Consider the following 22,069-nt stretch of genomic DNA (forward strand, 5'->3'; position numbering starts at 1 on the left):
CATATTCATTTTCGCACTAGATAGTTTCTCCCCCCAAAAAATTATATATATATACATATATATATATATATATATATATATATATATATATATATATATATATATATATATATATATATATATATATATATATAACCTACTGGCGGTCGCCAGTAGGTAGTTATAGTTAGGATTTTTTTCAATGTTATATCTCAAAATTCTATTTGGTATAACTTTGGCGCCGGTTGAGGAATCTGCCTGAAAATTTCCTCAAAATGGCCTGTCGAGTTCCGGTCCTTCCCTGAAAGTTTGGGGGGGATGCGTCAAGCGGGGGCCGAGAAAAAAGGGGGACCCCGAAACGCGTTTTCCCCATGTTAATTTCCATAGGGCGGTCGATTTCACTTTTAGCCCAAACAGCTGAATGGATTTCCATCAAACTTGGCAAAATTGTAGGGACTGGTAGCCCGATGTGCCTTTGCTATGTCTCAAGATATGTGCTCCAGTGGATTTTGAGTAATTTAGGCTAAAAAAAATATATATATCTATAGGCGCGCCACGGGACGCGCACCGGGGAGCGCACCGGGCGTGCCACGCGACTTGCGCACGGAAAGCTGATTGGCTCACTGGTGTCTGTAAACATTCAAAACAGTCCGGAGCGGCCGCCATCTTGTGTCTCGGTAGGATCGAGACACAAGAGGTGGCAAAAATCAAAGGGGGAAATGAGCAAAAGGGGGCAAACCCCCTAGGTTTGATGAGGGGGCAAAAAACGGTCCCGTAGAACAAATAAAATGTTTCGATTTTCACGGGGGGAGCGCCCGGTACGCGTACCGGGGAGCGTACTATGGAGAAAAAAGAATGAAACTTTTTGTTAAAAAAAATAGCATGTTTTTATAAATTGGAGGTAGTTCTGAAAATAACTTTTTTTTTGTTTTTGTTGTTTTATATTTTTTTATACTTTTTAAAACGATTTTATATTTTTTTTGGATTTTTTTCAGGGGAATAACAAAAACAGGGACTCAAAAACTGCTCAACAGGAGCAAAAAAATGTGAAAATGTAGGGTCTTGGAGAGCAGCGGTGTTCCTGTCTCTTTATAGCAATGAGTTCAACGCTCTGCTCCCCATAACAGAGCATTTCGTCACAGTCCTTGCATAGAAATGTAATGCCTGCAAAGACCGGCTGTACGTTAGGGACCATTCCTTCACGTGTTGTTCCTGAAGGTGTTGCTCCACCAGTGGAGGTGCTGCCGCCCTCTCTTGGTAAATTCCGTGCCAGCTCCCTGACACTCTCCCTGGAATAATTATTTGGGTGTCTTCTTTTGACATGCCTAATTAAATTGGCATTTCCAAAGCTATATTTCTTTAGAAGATTGCCTCTGGATAAAATACTGTTACATATTTTGCAGGTTACTTTACCAGCATTAACTTTTTTTTTGTCCTTCAGGGATGTCATAAAATTTCCAGATGAAGTGGTTCTTTTTTTTCTGGAGAGGAGGGTCTTCAGGCAAAAAAGCATCTGAATCACTGCTGGATGACTCCCTTGCAGCCATTGATGTAGATCAGGAAAATTATGAGAAAATACACAGAACACCTCTTGCTCTCTCCAAGTGCAAATCAATAGTGAGAGAAATGAGTGGGTTTCTCAAAATTTTGAAAAAAAAACTTCTGAACAAATGAAAAGTGTTATTTTAAAGTCACATGGCTTGACGCCCTTACGCTACGCACCCTTGGGCGCGTCCCGGGGCACGTAGCGTAAGCGCGTCAGGGCGCTTACGTTGCACGATCGTATACGCTCGGGCGCTTACGCGGTGCGTCATAAGACGCATCTCGCGGCTACGCGATACGTGTCTTATGACGCAAGGCGTGGCGTGGCGGCTACGCGATACGTCACGATGTGGTTTTCGTTCGCGACAATAGCGCTATCGGGACACTTACCGGTACACGCCCCGGGGCGCGCCGTAACATTGCGCTTACCGGTGCGTTCACCGGTACGCGCCCCGGGAGCGCCTCGGGGTCTAAAATAAAAAAAAATAATAAAAAATAACATATTTATACAATATAAAATTTGTTTAAAAATTTTACACTTTTTATACCTATAAATATTTGCAATTAAAAAACCATTGAAATTTACTGAAAAAACCATAGGTTTCACACCAGTTATAGTTAGGAATTAGCATTAAAAAAACCTATTAAATTCACTGAAAAAACCATAGGTTTCACACCAGTTATAGTTACCTGGAAATTTTACTGACATAAAACCATTGAAATTACACGTTATAGTTAGTTGGACTCACTATAACTTGCGCGTGCAATGCACTGCTGATGACGTCACATATTACAGCACTCATGACATGGTCAGTGACATCACTCATGACATCACTGATGAGACCATCCTTGTGACAGAGTGACAGACCTCCTTTCACTGTAATGTAACCCTGGAAACACATATTCCAAAATAGAAACATTTTTTAAAAAATGGAGATACCCATACCAGTTACAACAACCAATTCAATAATTCCACCATCTATATACACATCCACTCATTGACCAACAGTTCTATATAGTCACTCATACATATACTCACTCATCATATGTAGTGATACACCTATACATCCTGTTACACACCGACAGTCATCCAAAAGATACTCTCACACATACTCACACATGCAAAAAAACTATTGAACATCCATTTATTTGCATATACAGCTATACACACACTACCACCTTACTTCTAAGGAAACTTACACATACTTACTCTCTTAAACAATCATTTATAGAAAAACATACTTATTTAAACAGGAACTCTTACAATCCCTCACTCTCACATATACTCACTTACATACATCAATATTCACATATAGTAGATTGTCATATGTAGTTACTGATAAAGACTCTAGTGAGACAGTCATTCACTCACTAACACACACATATACACACTCATCCACCCATACAGTCCTGCACATATGCTGTCTTCAAAACACATACAAGCAGAGAGTCAGTCACTCATGCATCTATGTGCCAAGGAATACCCCCACCAAACCATATAGACACTCATAATGATATGAAAACAAACATCTAATAACCCATATACACACACATGTAGCTAATCACCAACCCATGCAGCCACTTATACACAAAGAGAAACACAAATACATATATTTAAATATTTAAACATTACTTTTTAATAGATGTATTCACTAAGATACACTTAATAAGCCAGTTAACCAATCATTTTTTTTTAAAAAAACCATCCATGTAAACTCTTATTAAAACATTTATTCTTCAAGCAACTTTTACATATACATATATAACACATATTTATTTTTTAAAAATACACACATTCACTGGATGGTCTCATCAGTGATATCATGAGTGATGTCACTGACCATGTCATGAGTGATGTAATATGTGACGTCATCAGCAGTGCATTGCACGTGCAAGTTATAGTGAGTCCAACTAACTATAACGTGTCATTTCAATGGTTTTATGTCAGTAAAATTTCCGGGTAACTATAACTGGTGTGAAACCTATGGTTTTTTCAGTGAATATATATATATATATAACAAAACCCGTTCAGGCATAGAGTGACGCATACAATATGCAAAAAAGAAGAAGAGAACTCTGGGTAGTTCTCAGTTTAGGTGGAAAGCAGCTCCTGTTAGAGCACTCTCAACACCAGCGACACTCTAGATCTGCTCACCTCAAATGTCTGTTTTTCTATCAAGTCTTCAATCATAGGATTAGCACAGTGCCATCCACGCCAAGATAGAAAAGGACAAAGTCTAAACTGAGAACTACCCAGAGTTCTCTTCGTCTTTTTTGCATATATATATATATGTGTTGTGAACAAGGCTACAGTGACGTAGCCGAAACGGGTCAGGCTGGAGACAAGGGGTCAATAAACCACCTTTGCATATAATTCAAGCGTGCTTTTTTGTGGTCTGTACCGGTGTTGAAGTCGGAATCCAGGTCCGATAGGCAGGAGTTTGGATCGTATATATATATATATATATATATATATATATATATATATATATATATATATATATATATATATATATATATATATATATTATACACACAGGCACACACACACACTGTCTCTCCCACTCTCTCTCTCTCTCTCTCTCTCTCTCTCTATATATATATATATATCTATATATATATATATATATATATTACCTACTGGCGTTCGCCAGTAGGTATATATAGTTAGGATAAATTCCCTATGGGACTTTTGAAAATTCTATGTCTAATAACTTTGGCGTTTGTGGATGGAATCGGCTGAAATTTTCAGGAAAATGGCACATTTTGTTTCTGAGCAGCTCCTGAAAATTTGGTGGGGTTTCGTCAAGGGGGGGCTGAGAAAAAAGGGGGGTCCCAAAACGCGTTTTTTGCATTGAGTTTTCCATAGGGCGGTTGGACTCACTTTTAGCTCGAACGGCTGAATGGATTTGCACGAAACTTGGCAAAATTGTAGGGACTGTTAGCCCGATGTGCCTTTGCTAGGTCTCAATATATGTGCTCCAGTAGTTTTTGAGAAATTAACGTTTAAATCAAGATATATATCTGTAACAGCGCTCCGGGCAGCGATCCGGTCCGCTTACTTTTCGCTTATCGGAACTTTGCGCGCAGAAAGCTGATTGGCTCTCCGGTGTCTGTCAACATTCTAAACAGTCCGGAGCGGCCGCCATCTTGTCTCTCGGTAGGATCGAGAGAGAAGAAGAGGTGAAAAACGAAGGGTGAATTTAATGAAAGGGGGCAAGGTATCCCCCTCTTGACCCCCTAGGAATGTTGTTGGGGTTATTAAAGGGACCCGTGGGGAAAAGAAAAAAAAAATGATTTTTCACGGTAGAAGCGCTTCACGGGCCGCGAACTGGGCCGCAAACTGGTAGCGAAACGGGAATTCGCCATTTTGTGCTTCGTAAATTAAATTACTAGTTATAAGTGGGTACGGGAGACGTATCCTAATCCCCTATGTTTCCTGAGGGTGGGTGAGGAGGCTGATATATGTTGATACATCTCTTCCAGCGGCTGTGCGTGAGCTTTTTTTTTTTTTTTGCTGCGTGACAGTCCGGAGCGGCCGCCATCTTGTCTCTCGGTAGGATCGAGAGAGAAGAAAAGGTGAAAAACTAAGGGGGAATTTAATGAAAGGGGGCAAGGTATCCCCCTCTTGACCCCCTAGGAATGTTGTTGGGGTTATTAAAGGGACCCGTGGGGAAAATAAAAAAAAAATGATTTTTCACGGTAGAAGCGCTTCACGGGCCGCGAACTGGGCCGCAAACTGGTAGCGAAACGGGAATTCGCCATTTTGTGCTTCGTTAATTAAAGTACTAGGTATAAGGGGGTGCGGGAGACATATCCTAATCCCCTATGTTTCCTGAGGGTGGCTGAGGAGGCTGATATATGTTGATATATCTCTTCCAGCGGCTGCGCCATCTTGCCTTTTTTCGAATGCCACAATTTTGTCGTGCACGCCAGCCATTTTAGATGCCAGGCTGGTCCCAGGCTATCACCTACCCCTGCGGATGTAGTTTATGGCCCCAGCTGTAGAGAATTCAGACATGCCAATCCTCCTGATTCAGGCGTGTGAGTACTGATTTCAGTGCTAGTCTCCCGCCTCCCGATTTCTGCAAGCAAAAACCCGGGGGCATATTACTAACAACTAGCGATAATTTTTGTCTATAACTTGTTTAGAGACAAAAATTATCGCCGCACATCGGCGATTTTTATCGCAGATAAACCTTGCTATTATCGCAGAAAAGTCAGCGATATTCATGTATTATCGACCTAATGCTCTTAGCCATGTTATCCACCTCCCATTGGATAACATGGCTAAGACCTGCTCAGGGCAGGTGTTAGCTTTTGGAGATATTCGCGCTTAGTGCGAATATCTCCAAAAGTTGGTAATAGAAGGTAGCGATGTTAGGGACTGTTTCCAGTCGCTAACATCTTGGCACGCCACTTTGCATGTCATTAGTGATAAGTATCACTGACATGCAAAGCCGGGCCCAAGATGGTCGCTATCTCCTTTTAGGTGTCACTAACTGGTGTTAGCGACAGCTTGATAATAGGGAAATAATTTTATCTCCGCTTTCATGGTTTTTAAAGCCAAAAAAGGGGAGATAAACCCCCTTGCTAATATGCCCCACGATTCCTTGGGGGTTTCAGCTGATAGGGCTTGGTATTGTGTTACATGGTAATTTTTCCATGAAACGTCAGAGGGTCGATGTAGGGGTTCTAGAAGAGGTGATAAACCATTTAAGCCTCATGAACAAGCGCATGGTCTTTTAAAGATTTCTGAAGTACTCGGGGCGGCAGTGTGTGTGTGCCCTCTTTCAGGAGCGGGCGGGGGGGCACTGCCAGCAACTTGCCAGGTCAGGTAGTGTTCAACACGTGCATCACCCTTTCTCTGCTTGCTATTGCGCTCCATGCTTCGGAAAGGCAAGAAAAAGAACGTGCATTTGAGTTTGAAATGTCCGATCCTGCAGCAGCACACTTCCAAAGCCCACACATGACAATAACCCGATTCAAGGCCCCATTCACCCGTTTTTCAAAAAATAGATAACACTCCAACAAAGTAAGGTTATAAAACTTTATTAACTTTTAACGATAATGAACAGAACAAAAACTAAAAACATTTAAACATTTATTAACACAAAAAGCAACAATGGTTAGAAGCTGTCTTTTGTGCGAATAGTCCCAAGGCAGCACAACGTGCAGAGTTCTGGACGGCACCCAGGTGATGTCGCCTGGGTGCCGCACTGGTTTAGGGATCCTACAATGCTGCTCCGAAAATTGGCGTGGGGCGTCCCGGGTGGGGCGGGGGGAGGCCTCGTCAGTAGCGGTCTGTTGTGCGAATAGTCCCAAGGCAGCACAACGTGCAGAGTTCTGGACGGCACCCAGGTGATGTCGCCTGGGTGCCGCACTGGTTTAGGGATCCTACAATGCAGCACAGAAAAACAGCGTGGGGCGTCCCGGGTGGTGCGGGGGGAGGCCTCGTCAGTAGCGGTCTGTGTCCAGTGTCACATGGCTGACACAACATGTACGACAGGCACCCAGGTGATGTCCAGTAAACTGCCGCACTGGTTTTGGTATCCTACAATGCTGCTCCAAAAATTGGCGTGCGGCGGCCCGGGGGGGGGGGGGGAGGCGGCGTGAACGGGCCTCCCCAGGTGGCGGCCATCTAGCTGAGTTGCGCTCGCTCTTGCGGCCACAGCGTCTCGCTCACCATGTTGTGGAGTTGCTCCCACTCTTGCAGTGCAGCGATAGGCGGCTGCCACATGGCTGTCAAAATGGCGGACGGCTCTTCGGTTTTGGGCCTGGTCCACTGAAATGGCCCTGGGACACCTTGGAAGTCGGACGCTTGCCTGCTAGGGCTTGGGCTCCATTCTCGAAAAGCGTCCCCTCAGCCGTGAAGATTGTATAAAAGTCTTGGGGGCCCCCGACTCCCGCAGGCTTCCGGTGGGGAGCGGCTGCCATGATTGCTCGCGGAATGACCACGACGGAGCCACGAGATGGTGGTGCTCTCATGCTGACGCCAGCTTCAGTCTGAATGATCCAGAAACAAGGTGGGGCTTTCATCGTTTGGGAAAAAAAATGTTCTAAACCAATGAAAAGTGTTATTTTTAGGTCATATGACCAAGCCTTCCATGTTTAGGAAACCAAAAGTAAAATGAACCAATGAAAAGTTTTATAAACAAGTCACATGACCTGTTCTGCGGCATAGGGCTACAAAAAGCGTAGAAAATCCGTTGGCACGTGAGGCGGCGTCAGTAGCGGACCGATGTGCGAATAGGCCGAAGGCAGCACAACGCGTCGAGATCCGGATGGCACCGAGGTGGTGTCCAGCAAATTGCCGCACTGGTGTGGCCATCCTACAATGCTGCGCCGAAAGACGGCGTGTCCAGCTGAGTTGCGGTCACTGTCAGTAGCGGACCGATGTGCGAATAGGCCGAAGGCAGCACAACGCGTCGAGATGCGGATGGCACCGATGTGGTGTCCAGCAAATTGCCGCACTGGTGTGGCCATCCTACAATGCTGCGCCGAAAGACGGCGTGTCCAGCTGAGTTGCGGTCACTGTCAGTAGCGGACCGATGTGCGAATAGGCCGAAGGCAGCACAACGCGTCGAGATCCGGATGGCACCGAGGTGGTGTCCAGCAAATTGCCGCACTGGTGTGGCCATCCTACAATGCTGCGCCGAAAGACGGCGTGTCCAGCTGAATTGCGGTCACTGTTGCGGTACAGTGACTCGAACGCGCCGAGATCCGGATGGCACCGAGGTGGTGTCTAGCAAATTGCCGCACTGGTGTGGCCATCCTACAATGCTGCGCCGAAAGACGGCGTGTCCAGCTGAGTTCCGGTCACTGTTGCGGTACAGTGAGTCGAACGCGCCGAGATCTGGATGGCCAAGTTTCAAGTTTCCTCTGGCAGTTTTTCTCCATCCCTCCTGGATCAAAGAAGGTGAATGCTAAATATGCCACCTGCCTCATCTGAACATATGAAGTTAACTTGTATACACTGTGGTGCTATGCTGTCCTATGGCAACATGAGCATCAACCTGATGAATACGGCATTCGAAAATCATAAATGCCCTAATGCACCCAAGAAGTAATTTTTTTTTTACTCCAGTTGAGCCGTTTTCAATGCCTGTTTTTTGTTGTTTCCCCTCCATCAAGAACAAAACAAAAATACAAGGCGCTAAGATCCGAATGGCAAGTCCTGGATGTTGAGTGCCTCAGTTGAGAGTTCTGAGCAGTGCTTGTAAGACTGTCTGAAGCTTATTTGCACCTGCTGCAGCTTCACTAGGTCCGGCGGAACTTTTTTCCTTTTCCTTTCTGCTTCTTTTCCTACAATGCGTTTCATCTAAAGACACGACCAGGTCCCTGAATGTGTGCAGGGGGACGCTATTGATTGAATGAAAATGGCGGCTTGACACAAAGCTGACTCAAGCGTTACTGTTGGTGCTATACAGACAAAAATTGGTTTTCAGTTTGTACATTCTTCAGGTTTTTTTTTCCATCCAAGTCTGATTGAGAGTTTGTAGAAAAATGGCTTCAGATTTTCCACATACTACTCTTCAACATTCTTCCTAAATGTAACAATGTGAAACTCACTAGGAGAACGGCTGTTTTTGTTTCCTTTCAAAATGCTGCCACCAATATTTTCTGAATGGAAGACATCATCTTGTAACATAAAGGGCCGAAAGGGGTTCTGGTCTGGCCGATGGTTGGTGGAGACATTTTGACTATATCTTGGACCTGCCCGGCCTCGCCCAAAATGGCGCCGGTATAAATGGGACTCGTAACTCTTTGCCCGCAAATGTATATCTAGAAAATGTTATTGTAAGTGGCCCTGTCGTATTTTAATTACAAAATGTACGTCCACCGATACCGCAACTGTTAGACACCTTTGTTCTTGTCACCTAATGGCCCGCTCGTTACGTTCTTCTACAGTGTAAATGTCTCCTCATCATATACGATTTGAGTTTGCTCCGTGGCCGGCCCACGTGGTTATAGGCCCGTATTTGTATACTGACATTTTCACAATAAAGGTTTTTAAAACAAAACACGGTAGTAGTATTTTCATTTGTAAAGTTTTTACTTTTAGTGACTGTTTTCGAATCAGTAAAAGGCAAGTGAAATAAAGCAGTCCAATTACATGACGGATAAAAGGTATAATATGTAGGAACGCAGTAAAGATAAATGGTCAAGGGCAGTTGTGTTTTTCATGTCTGCAACATAAAGTGATCGATAAGAATCTGATAATCAGGCGCATCGGCGACTAAGACAGCAGGCCGAATCTCTTTTACTCAACGGCTCCGTCATGGAAGGAAGAAACGCCCTTTTTCTCGAAAAAGGAATATATTTTACTTGCCAGACAGTTGTAAATTTTCCGGGAAAGTACATTAGCCTGGAATATTATAACATATGTTTGAAAAAAAAATATTGTTCGAAAATAATAAAAAGCGTAATTTTTAGGTCATATGACCAAGCTTTTCATCATTAAATTAACAAAAGTAAAATGAACCAATGAAAAGTTTTATTAACAAGTCACATGACCTGTTATGCTTACGTTACGCGCTGCGCGCCGCGCCTCGGATCACTTCCGGGTGCGCTAACGCGGCGTGTCATAAAACGCATTACGCGACAACGTAGGTCAAGAATATAGTCTAAATGTCTCCACCAACCAGCGTTCAGAACACAACCCCTTTCAGCAGTCCAAAAAGTTCTGTTAAATGACAACAGAGGGGACAGGCAACAAGAACCATCAGTCAAAGAGGGGAGGGCAAGTTCTTCTCTTCCGGGTCATGTTGGGGCGCTACCGGAACTGATCGAATTGGTAGTCTACAGTGTTTCTGGATGTTTCAGACTAAAGCTGGCGTCAGCATGAGACCACTACCATCTCGTAGCTCCGTCGTGGCCATTCCACGAGCAATCATGGCAGCCGCTCCCCACCAGAAGCCTGCGGGAGTCGGAGGCCCCCATGACTTTTGTAGAATCTTCACGGCTGAGGGGACGCTTTTCGAGAATGGGATCCAAGCCCTAGCAGACAAGCGTCCGAGTTCCAAGGTGTCCCAGGGCCATTTTAGTGGACCAGGCCCAAAACCGAAGAGCCGGCCGCCATTTTGAGAGTCCTGTGGCAGCCGCCTATCGCTGCACCGCTAGAGCGGGCGCATCTCAACTACATGGTGAGCGAGACGCTGTAGTCGCAAGAGCGGGCGGAAAACAGCTGAATGGCGGAAGAGGCACAGTGTAGCAAAAGCGGGCGGAATGGCAACTAAAACGATAAAGGGGCGCCTCACTACAGCTTGTCTTCAGGTCAAACGGATTGTGGGACAAGGTCCAGAATTGAAGAGTCATCAAAAGGCAAAAAGTACCGCCGGACCCCGGGAGCCGGCCGCCTATGTCGGGGGCGATCTCAGGCTACACCAGTGCTATAAGACTTGGGGAGGGTGTCGGAGCCAAGCGTCTTCTCCGAGTCCATGGCCATCACAGCGCCCCTCAGGGGCCTCCGTCAAGCTGTTTAGGAAGGTAACATATCATATTGTTTTCTAATGCAGTCAGGTCCACAAACGACACTCACTTACTTTGAGAATAGTGAAGCTGCAGTAGGAGGAAATAAGCTTCAGACAGTGTTACAAGCGCTGCTCAGAACTCTTAACTATGGCACCCAACATCCAGAACTTATGCTATTTGAGAATGGTAGTGACATTGAAGCATCTCGGGGACCAAAACCATTAACGTACTTTCACGTATGAAAATCTTACTTGGGGAGGGGGCAGGAGCGAAGCGCCCCCTCCCAGTCAGCGCCACCACACCGTATGTTGAAAATCTGAAGCCATCGTTCTACAAAGTCAACCAAACTTGGATTGAAAAATCTAGAAAAATGTACAAACTGAAAACCAGTTTTGGTCTGCATAGCATCAGTAACAACGCTTGAGTCAGCTTTGTGTCAAGCCGCCATTTTGATTCAACAAAGCACAGGCATTGAAAAAGGCTGAAATTCAGAACTCTAAACTATGGCACCCAACATCCAGGAGCTTGCTATCCGGATCTTGGAGCCTTGTGCTGTTTTCGATCTATTCACACATCGGTCCACTACTGACATCATCTTATAAACCAACGTTATGTAAATAGTTTTTTAATAAAATGTTTTACCCTATTTCTTTGCTGGTGTGTTGTCTATATTTTTAATATTTGCATAGGGTTTGTCATTATTTTGTGCGGGATGGGTGATGGAGCCGAGCTGTCTTGCAGCCCTCATGGTGTGGAGCTCAGTTCATCTCACTATTTTCGTATTTCTCAAGAAGGGTTGTTCCTAATATTTCTATTTTAGCGAGGTCAAAAAGAGATCCAATTAGTGGCCTACTGATTTTGCTCGATTACTTTTATTTTTTTACACGATTTTTCACTATCTGCAAAGACTAAACAGAGTATTGCGACTTTGTGCTTGTTTGTAAATAGAGAATGATCCAGAGAGAACCAATTCTAAAACAGTAAATGCTTGGACAACAATCAATCAAATGGAGAGACAAGGAGGTACGACGGATTACAACGGGGGTAAAGGCCTGCGTTAACTACCCTTCTGTATCTGCAAAGAGAGAGTACTAACAAAGGCAAAAGAGGGGAGGGGGGGGGCAGCGTTCAAAGCACATCAGCGTGCATAAATATGAAAATGTTTTTATCTATCACGTACTTGACATTTTAAAGCTTTTCATATTTGCTATTAAAAAACCAATGAAATTCACAGAAAAAACCATAGGTTATAGTGGATATATAGTTAGGAATTTGCATTTACAAAACCTTGAAAATTCAATGAAAAAACCATAGGTTATAGGCCATATATAGTTAGGAATTAGCATTTACAAAACCTTATTTTACTCGCATAAAACCATTGAAATTCCATATATAGTTAGCTAACTATAAGCGCTAACTATATATCGCGCACCCGCAATCCACTGCTGATGATGTCACATATTACATCATTCATGACATGGTCAGTGACATCACTGATGACATCACTGATGACATCTCAAATGACATCACTGATGACAACTCAAATGATATCAATGATGACATCTCAAATGACATCACTGATGACAACTCAAATGACATCACTGATGACATCTCATTTGTTATCACTGATCACATCACTCATGTGATAATACAATGAACCTCTTCAGACTCTAATATAACCTTACATACACTCAGTATAAACAGACACTCACAGACTGTCACTCATCCATGGACTTACTCACACACCTAGTCAGTCATGCAAAGAATCAATCACACCTCCATTTCCTCAACTATACAGTTATACACATCTTACTTATTCAAACATATAATAACACATATTTGCTCTCTTATATAATCCCTGATACAAGCTCACAGTGATCGATACAGCCACTCACACATTCACTGGCTCTTATGTTCAGTTATTTATATATCTCAACTCTCACATGTATTGTGTTTTACATACGTACTTACTTGCACATGTAGCAATGAGAAATCCATTCACTCACCAACACACCCATGCACAGTCAACCGCTCATATAGCTGTTTCCACATGCACTCTTGAACTCATACTCCTAGTGAATCAACTGCTTACACATCTATGCACAGAGTCACGCACCTCCCAGCCACCCACACACACACTCAGCCTCCCATTCAAATATTTGGGCAACCAATCAATAACCCATATGGCTACTCTTATAGCTACTGATCAACACAAGCAGCAGTTTACACAACAACAAACATACTGATGCACGAATTAAGACAGTTTAGTCACTAACCCATGCACTCAGTGAGACACATTTAATCACTCACTCATACAGTCAGTCATGCACCTACTAAATTCTTCATCCAGACACTTATACATCCACTCATTCTTCAATATGTGAAACATATTTTAACTTTACAGAAACATACAGTCACTGGATGTTGTAATCAGTGATGTCATCAGTGATGTCACTGACCATGTCATGAATGATGTAATATGTGACATCATCAGCAGTGGATTGCGGGTGCGCGATATATAGTTAGCGCTTATAGTTAGCTAACTATATATGGAATTTCAATGGTTTTATGCGAGTAAAATAAGGTTTTGTAAATGCTAATTCCTAACTATATATGGCCTATAACCTATGGTTTTTTCATTGAATATATATATATATAATGGCGGCATCGCAATAAACAGTTGCACTCATTTGGTGGTCCGTGCCCGTATGTAGGATTACTCTGTGCAGACTGCGGAATTCAGGATATATATATATATTTACTGAAAAAAAACAAAGCTTACAGGGACGTTATAGTTAGGCTCAGATTTTATCCACATAAAACCAGCTGTACTAACCTGAGCTAACTATAACACCCCTGCAATGCATTGCTTATGACCTCACATATTACATCACTCATGATGTGGTCAGTGAAATCACTGATGACATCTCAAATGGCATCACTGATAACATAATCTAATGAGTGTAAATCATTTGTAAAAGTGTATAATTGTGAAGCATATATACTAAGGTTCTACAAAAGTTAAATTAGTGTACTGGGTGTACTACTAATGAGTGATACTACTTCAAATATATATTATGTGAGTTGTTGTGTGTATGCCTGTGCGAGTGGCAGGGTGTGTGAGTGATGGTGTGGGTGAATAAGTGATGTGTGAGTAGCTGTGTTGGTCAGTGAGTGGCTATGTTTGTGGCTGTATTGGTAAGTGAGTGGGTGTGTTAATGGCTCTATGGGTGAGTGAGTGGCCGTGTGAGTGGCTATATGGGTGAATGAGTGGATGAGTGACTGACTATGAGTGAGTGGGTGTCTTAAGTGCTGCATGAGTGAGTGACTGTGTGTGTGTGTGTTTGGGTGAACGAGTGGCTGTTTGAATGGTTGTTTGGCTAAGTGAATTGGTGTGTGGGTAGTGGTATTGGGCATTGAGTGTCTGTGTGATTGACTGTATGGATGAAGGAGTGGATCTGGGGTGGTTGTATGAATGTGTCAATGGGTATGTAAATGGTTGTATGGGTGGGTGTGTGTGTGAGTAGGTGAGTGAGTGGCTATGTTTAGAAACTGTATGGGTGGTGCGAGTAGCTATATGGATGAGTGTGTGGCTGTGTGAGTGGCTGTATGGATGAGTGACTAGGTATATAAGTAGCTGTATCGGTAAGTGCACGGTTGTCTGAGTGCCTCTATGTATGAGTGAGAAAGTACGCATTCCTCTGTACTTACTGCTCTTTGTGCCTTACAGCCTGTCTATAATTAACATTGGGTTGGGTGACAGCTACACTTTGTGCATTCCCTATAGACAGCCACTGACACAAGAATGTGAGGTTCATCGGCATTCTGTGCACTCATCTGCATTTGTCTGCATTCTGATGGGTTTTCTTGGACAGGAAGGAATGTGAGAGACAGACACTTACACTTTAAAAGGTAATGTCCTGTTAACACACAAAGCACTGATTTACCCCCCACGGATAGCCTGGCAGAAAGGATTGGCTTGAAATGGATTGGTATGCAATTCAGTGAGCTGCTCTGGAGTCACCACTAATTCAAAGTAATTTTTGGGTATAAGTACTGGGTCTCTGACCCCCTAAAATCAGGCACGTCTGGATCTTGTACTGAACCTCTGTTTGAATGACTGCTGTGCTGCTTAAAGGACTTAACTGCATTTCTGGGCGGACTGTTTTTCTGAATATTGCCCTGCTGCTCTCTGACTCTGCTGAATGAGGGCTGGACTCTGTCACCCCTCCAAATGATCTCCAAGGGCTTGCTGGCTTAGCTCCTGTTTTCCGAAGTCTCAGTCACAAAAGATTTCCTGTAATTCCGCAGGTTCTGTGAGTCCTACCCTTACCTTATTGCCCTCTCCAAGTTAAGGGCCTCAGAAGTGTGTGATTGCAGCTTTGTCCACACCGACGTTGATGCAACAGTGACTTTGCACCAATTGGAACTGACACATTGCCTTAAACGCCAATGCTGTAGTTGCTTAACAACAGCAATTCTACAGTTGTTGTGGCGCAATGCAGATGGACCACACAGTTTGACTTTGACGCAGTGCCTGCATCCCAAAAGAGTTCAGTACTGAAGCTCCCATTGATGCCACTGCTTGGCTCAGATGCTCTCCTCCATCCACGCATCGACGATTATGCAGCACATCCTCGACTCCTCGCCTCAAGTCTTTGATGTTGACACTTTGTTTCATCCAATGTACTATGTTAGCAGGACCTATCGGAGTTGTGTAGCCAGCCTACCCTCTATCACGGTCGGCCTGAACTTTGGATTCGCCCCAGTATAGCCCAACCTCAGGCAACCTTTTAGCGTTATTGACTTCTAAGCATTGTTTTTGCATTAATTCTTAAAAAATTCAAATCTCGACTTCTATTGATTGTATTTATTTTGTTTTCGTCTCATTTTTCCCAGATAAAAAATCCCTATTGTTCTAAACCTGTGGGAGTCTTTTTGCGGAAAACTCAATGTGTTACTGTGTGTGTGTGTTGCACAAAGACTTTACACATTGCCTCTTTAGATATGCCTGACTGCTCTATGCCAATCTACCATAGAGTGAGCACAGACAACTTTTTAGTGTGAAAATAGCTTACCCTGACAAGAATGGTGGATTCCTCAGCCATCCAAGAAACCCATTTCTAATAAGGCCTCATAAAGCCCACCCCTGTGACAGCATTTTATAAGGGGGGGTGCATGGTCCCGCTCCCCTCCTCAAGACACTATAGGCTCCACAGAGTGCATAATGGGAGAGGTTCACATGGTGGCTAAACTCGTTTAAATGGAGGGGGCCGCCCGGACCCCATCCCTGAGTCTTCTTTGGCCCGGGGACCTGATGCCACTGTCCCAGCTCACATACTGTGTCCCGAAAATCCCTACCCCAGGACAAAGCAGATTTCCTGCCCGCACTGGCGCGGGCATGAATACCTAAGTTTGGAAAACTCCTGCCAAAAAGGCTCAAGCACACCAGCAGGCAGGAACTTTAAAACATGCTTGCTGCTTTTGGGAGCAGACTTGTGATCTATTTCGCTGCCTGCACTGATGTGGGCAGTGAAACAGATCAAGATATTGCTCCTGCTCGGAGGGAGCAGCCTAAATAGCACCAGGGCACCCACCTATTTGAAACATAGGCCACATTGGATTGGGTCCCTTGGACCAGTATAAGCTCAGCTAGGGGGGCTGAGCTTCCCCCTCCCGTTTTAAAAAAACACTCTGCCCTGGGGATAGGGTCTTTTAAAGGATTGGGAGGGTCCCCGCCCCTGCCAACCCACCCTTTAAAAAACAAAAAAATCACCTATAAGCTCTGCCGTTTGGCCCCGCCCAGTCTAGTAATTATGCAACTGTGTTCCAGCCATTTTCAAGGCTGATGGACAGTGTGTTTTCTCTACAATGGCACCTTGAAAAAACTATCTGAATCCTTGATGGAAGTGAATGCATCATTGATTTATAGAGTGCAATCTCCTCTGTGGTGACTGTTCAAGACAATTGAGTACTTTTTTGTCATCTCCTGGTCTGAGGACAGAGTTCATAGTGGTCCCTTTTAATTTCTGCTGAGTATGCAGAGGTGCTAAATCACTTACAAGCTTCTCCTGTTTGGCCCCGCTCCTTCCATGTTAGTAGGGAGCAACTGTGCTGGATGTGGGTGAGTTGGCCGCATGGCCCTGACACTAGACAGGCCCTGTTGTTAACCCCCTGCAGTGCACGGCTAAAGGCTGTGCGCAGTGTGGGTTTGGCTGCCTGTGGGGAGGTATGCCATAGGACTTGGCTGCAGGCTTTGCGTATGGTAAATCACTTTAAGCTAAAAAAAAACCTTGACAAAACCAAAGGTTAAAGTAAAGTTACAGTTAGGTGTACTTAAAAAAAATCTGTTTTTGTTTAATAAAAAACAAAAAAAACCTTGGAAATTCATTGAAAAAACCAAAGGTTAAAGTAACGTTAAACTTAGGTGAATATGTCAGTGACAACACTAATGTTTTGAATACAAAAAACTCCACAGAATTTAATCTGTTATAGTTAGCAACATTTTCCCCATGCACTGGTTATGGCATATCACTCATGACATGTCCTATGACATAATTTATGACATCTCAAATGACATCATCGATGCCATCACTAGTGCTAGTTTGTTTTATAATTTACATAGTTCCAGGTAGCTACCATGTGACTCTTCTTCCTAATGTTGCACATTCTGTGTCCAGGTACTGAGTTTAAGTGTTTACAAAACAGATGCTCTTCTAAAGTATCATGGGTGTGTAGAGGGATTAAAAAAATTATGCCTCTTTGTATTGAAGAGTAACTCTGTGTGCAGAATACAGTTGGGCACTTCTATCCAATAGGTTCCACACAGGTATTTTAGCTCTGCAGAAAAAGTTTTCAAGAGGGCAAATATTCTACATAGTAGATACTAAATATTGTAAGCAGCCTTGATTTATTAGACTGATCATTTCAGCATGATAATTTATACATAACATAGAAGACTGTGTGCACTAGGTACAAACATCTGTACATGTGCAGGTTAAGCTTGAAAAGATGATATATCTGTAAGGTTTTTAGCACAGTTGAAGGCTGCAGGTAGTATGAGCTTTAGCACCTTCAGACCCTGCTTATTTTAAGTGAATAGTGTATTTTTTCACAAGTGCTGCATAAAGTGTAAGCTGTTCTAAATAGACACTTTAAAAAATACTCTGTGTTGTACTCTCTCATGCTGTCTGCAAACAGTGTGGTACAGAATAAATGATCTCCATAATGGAAACACTGTTTAGGTTACCCACTTTTCTATCCATGTCAACTTAATTTCTCAACGTAGGTTCGGTGATTGCGAGGGATTTGATACAGATAGAAGCTTTCCATGAGCATTATTCTTGGAAAAGACGTTGAGTATTTTGAGTAACTTGGCTTTCTCTGAACAGTTGTATTCATATTGAACACTATGTGCAATGGGGCCTTCTCATATATCTGTGGTTGATTAATAATGTGAACTAGGCTAACCATGAAGTATTTGCTATACAGTCAATATTGCACATAACCCATGCTTACTACACCTAAGGGAGCTGTATCTGTCATGGCATTGATGATGCTTCATATTTTTCTGAGCTTTTTTGTACTTACTTTCAGGCCTCTAATGCCATCCTAGTTTATAGAGTAATGTGTGCAAATGAAGCTTGGATGATGTCGCCAGTGATGTGATTTGAGATGCCATTTGAGATGTCATCAGTGATGTCATAAATTATGTCATATAGCATGTCATGAGTGATGTAATATGTGTGGTCATAAGCAGTGCATGGCGGGGCACAAGTTATATATATATGTATATGTATTACATCTAACTATAATGTTACTTTAACCTCAGATTTTTCAGTGTGTGCGTATTTATATATATATATATATATATATATATATATATATATATATATATATATATATATATATATATATATATATATATATACTGCTTAGTGTAACACGGATAATACACTCGCGTTTCCTACCTTTGCTCGTGAGAAGGTCGTGGCTGAAAGAAGGGAGCCAGAGGTGAACACTGCAGGAACATCTTTGCGATCTGCCACGAACATTTGATTACTTACTTACAGCATTGTGGGACTGGTAGTCCCCGAAATTGGCGCGAGTAAGTTTAATTGAATGCACATGAGGCTCCCCAGCTAGAAGGAGGAGGAGCCCATAAAACATCATGCAAATGGCAGATACGCAATTTGGAAGACAGCACCTGACGAAGGCACACGCCGAAACCGGTTGTGCACAAGATTCCGAATAAATTGCAGCCTCAGAAGCCCTGCTGTGTCCTTTGTATCTTTGACCACCAGGAAAAAGAAAGTGATTATATATATATATATATATATATATATATATATATATATATATATATATATATATATATATGTATATATATATATATATTTATTGTTTACCAATCCAAATTCCCAAACGATGTAAGGAAGGCACTGACTCCATGAATTGTACTCAAGAAAAAGTTTTTAATCCAACATGCTGCACAGACGTGTTTCGGCGGAAGCCTCCGCCTTGCTCCCATATATATGCTCATCTTAGCTAAATATGGATGTCCACTTGATCTTTGTCCCCCTAAAATCTCAGCTATATTAGCTTGCTCCAATGATCTGCTCTTTATTTAATCTATCTGTCAAGTGTGGGAAAATTCATTATACTTGGAAAGTGGCACAGATCATTCCAATTCAAAAGTAGGCTAATCTCGCACCCACTTATCTCGCCACCTATAAACCTATATCTCTGCCTCCGTGTTGGGAAAGCTATTGGAAGGTCAAACTATCAAACAATTTATGGACTACTCGGGAGCTAATCCGCTTCAAGATTCATCTCTGTCTGGATTTCGATCCTTTCACCTCACCGAAACAGCCCTAGTGGCTGATGTTGATCATATAAGATGCTCCCCTGATGCCAGCATTCCATCTCAACTTAAACTGCTTTACCTATCTGCAGTATTCAACCCCATGTCGCACTAAAAAAATAACGCAAAGGCTGAGGGAGATCGGAATCCAGGGAACTCCTTTAAAATGGTTCGAGGACTTTCTAACTAATAGAACGCCAACCATCATTTTTGGTTCTTATGAATCTCGAACCCAGTTGTTGGATAAAGGGGTGCCACAGGGCTGTTGTCTTACCCGTACGCTTTTTAGCATCTATGTCACACCCCTTGCAAAGCTTGCAAAATCATTTGAATTTGAGATTTTGATAGCACTCAGCTTATCTCTTTTGATAATGATCTGATCCAAGTACAGGAGCGTTTTGTAGCAGGACTGACAATTACTGCTGCATGGATGACAGAAAACAATCTCACCAAAAACCTGAATAGGTGTAAGTATGGGCGGAAAATTTGTTCCGCTCGCGAATTTGCAGTTTTTCCATGATTTCACGATCCGCGAATCGCGGCCGAATCCGCGAGCGGGACGAATTTTGCTCAGGAAGCACTTACAGGGTTACAGCAGGTGCCCAAGTTGAAGCTAATTTCTTTGTAACCATTTACAAAAATTTTACAAAGAAATTAACATCAACTTGGGCACCTGCTGTAACCCTGTAAGTGCTTCCTGAGCGGTGCCTTGTTGCCTACTTGCAACTATTCTCTGACCCTGCTCTGACCCTCGAAGCAGTGAGGAAATAGAAATTTTACGTGGTCAGTGTGTCCCCTACACGCACCCTATGCATGTACCTATGCCCCATGTATGTCCATGTCATCATGCAATTCCCTTCTCATGCCTGTAATAATAATGCCTCTGCATTTCCGTCCAATGTTAACATGTCAGTTATTAGGCCCTCCATGAATGAGACGTTAATTCTGCACTGAGGCCTATGTTGCCAATGCATTTACATGTTACACGTTTAAAAGTCAAGATGAACACGTTTTTGTGGCACAGCTGAGCCAGGACCCGAATTCAGGCTCCGAGCCCCCTGATATTCTGAAAGCTGCAGTTTAGTTATGTATCCCTGACCTCTCACTTACTTCCTGCTCAGCCGAGAGGTGCCCAGCCTGGCCTGCCAAGACAGTATTTTGCCTACAGTTATCTGCTCAGCTCCACAGAAACACATTCCTGTTCAGTGAAAGGGGTAAACATAATCAGCCTGCAGAAGATAGGGCCTAGCCTTTCTGTCTCCGTCCGAGTGCTTTAATGAACCCGTTGGGACCCGTTCCATAGAAGGCCCATGGCCCCACACAATGCACGAAGAAATACATGCACACACTAGCATTTAGTGATGAGCAGCCGTTGCTCGAGCGACCTTTACATCAGACAATACATCCTCCAAACACTAGATATCAGATAATGCCAAAGGTACAGGTCGCTCTGACATCCCAGACTCTCCTACTAGCACTAAAGTCAGCTCCCCCCAGCTCTCCCCAGTTACACGTCAATTCCACGTCATGACCCGTTTTGCGCTCACAAGTAGGGTAAAGGTCCCTGCTGACCATGCAGACCCCCTCTATGCATCCACCCACCTATGACACACCTATGACTCATCGAGTGCACACCCATGTGTACGCCCTCTTTCACGCCCATGTGCTCTTATCTCTCTCTTTCACTTGCTCCGCCTGGAGCGCTCCGCCTTCTCTATCCAATTCAATGTATGTTTTAACCATATATAATGTATTCTGTGAATAAAGATTCAGATGACGATCCTTCCTGAACCTTAGTGGTGATGGAACCCGATTCTCCAGTGACTCGAGTCATTGTATTAAAGCCCTTCTGAATCGGACACCACGGACTCTGCCTCTCATTATATGCATGTTCCTTATTAATGTATAGAAATTATGACAGGGTAATCAATTATTTACCACATTAATCTGGCGCCCGAACAGGGACCAGTCCCCTTCCCCACTCGCCGGCGATGTAGGTCCAGCCCCCTACCCCTTCTACAGCCGTGACGGACTTCAAGTGTACACGACAGCGGGACTTCCTGCCTACTCCCTCAGGCCCACGGAGGAGACGGAGACTGCGACTAGGCATCCATACGAGGCGGTGAGGATCGCGGACCATCCCCACCAGAGCCCAAGCTGAGAGAGCAAGGTCCGAGGTATCCCGAGGCCCACCTGTTCCGAGGCGCATGC

At 43.5% G+C, this 22,069-nt stretch overlaps 1 protein-coding gene across 1 annotated transcript in view; it reads left to right on the forward strand.

Annotated features, from left to right (window-relative positions):
- MYRIP (myosin VIIA and Rab interacting protein) overlaps nucleotides 1-22,069 on the forward strand; it is a 1,654,117-nt gene that overhangs the window by 568,125 nt on the left and 1,063,923 nt on the right. The window lies entirely within an intron of this gene.

The sequence above is a fragment of the Lissotriton vulgaris genome, chromosome 10 (genome assembly GCF_964263255.1).
Source record: "Lissotriton vulgaris chromosome 10, aLisVul1.2, whole genome shotgun sequence".
Taxonomy (NCBI): domain Eukaryota; kingdom Metazoa; phylum Chordata; class Amphibia; order Caudata; family Salamandridae; genus Lissotriton; species Lissotriton vulgaris.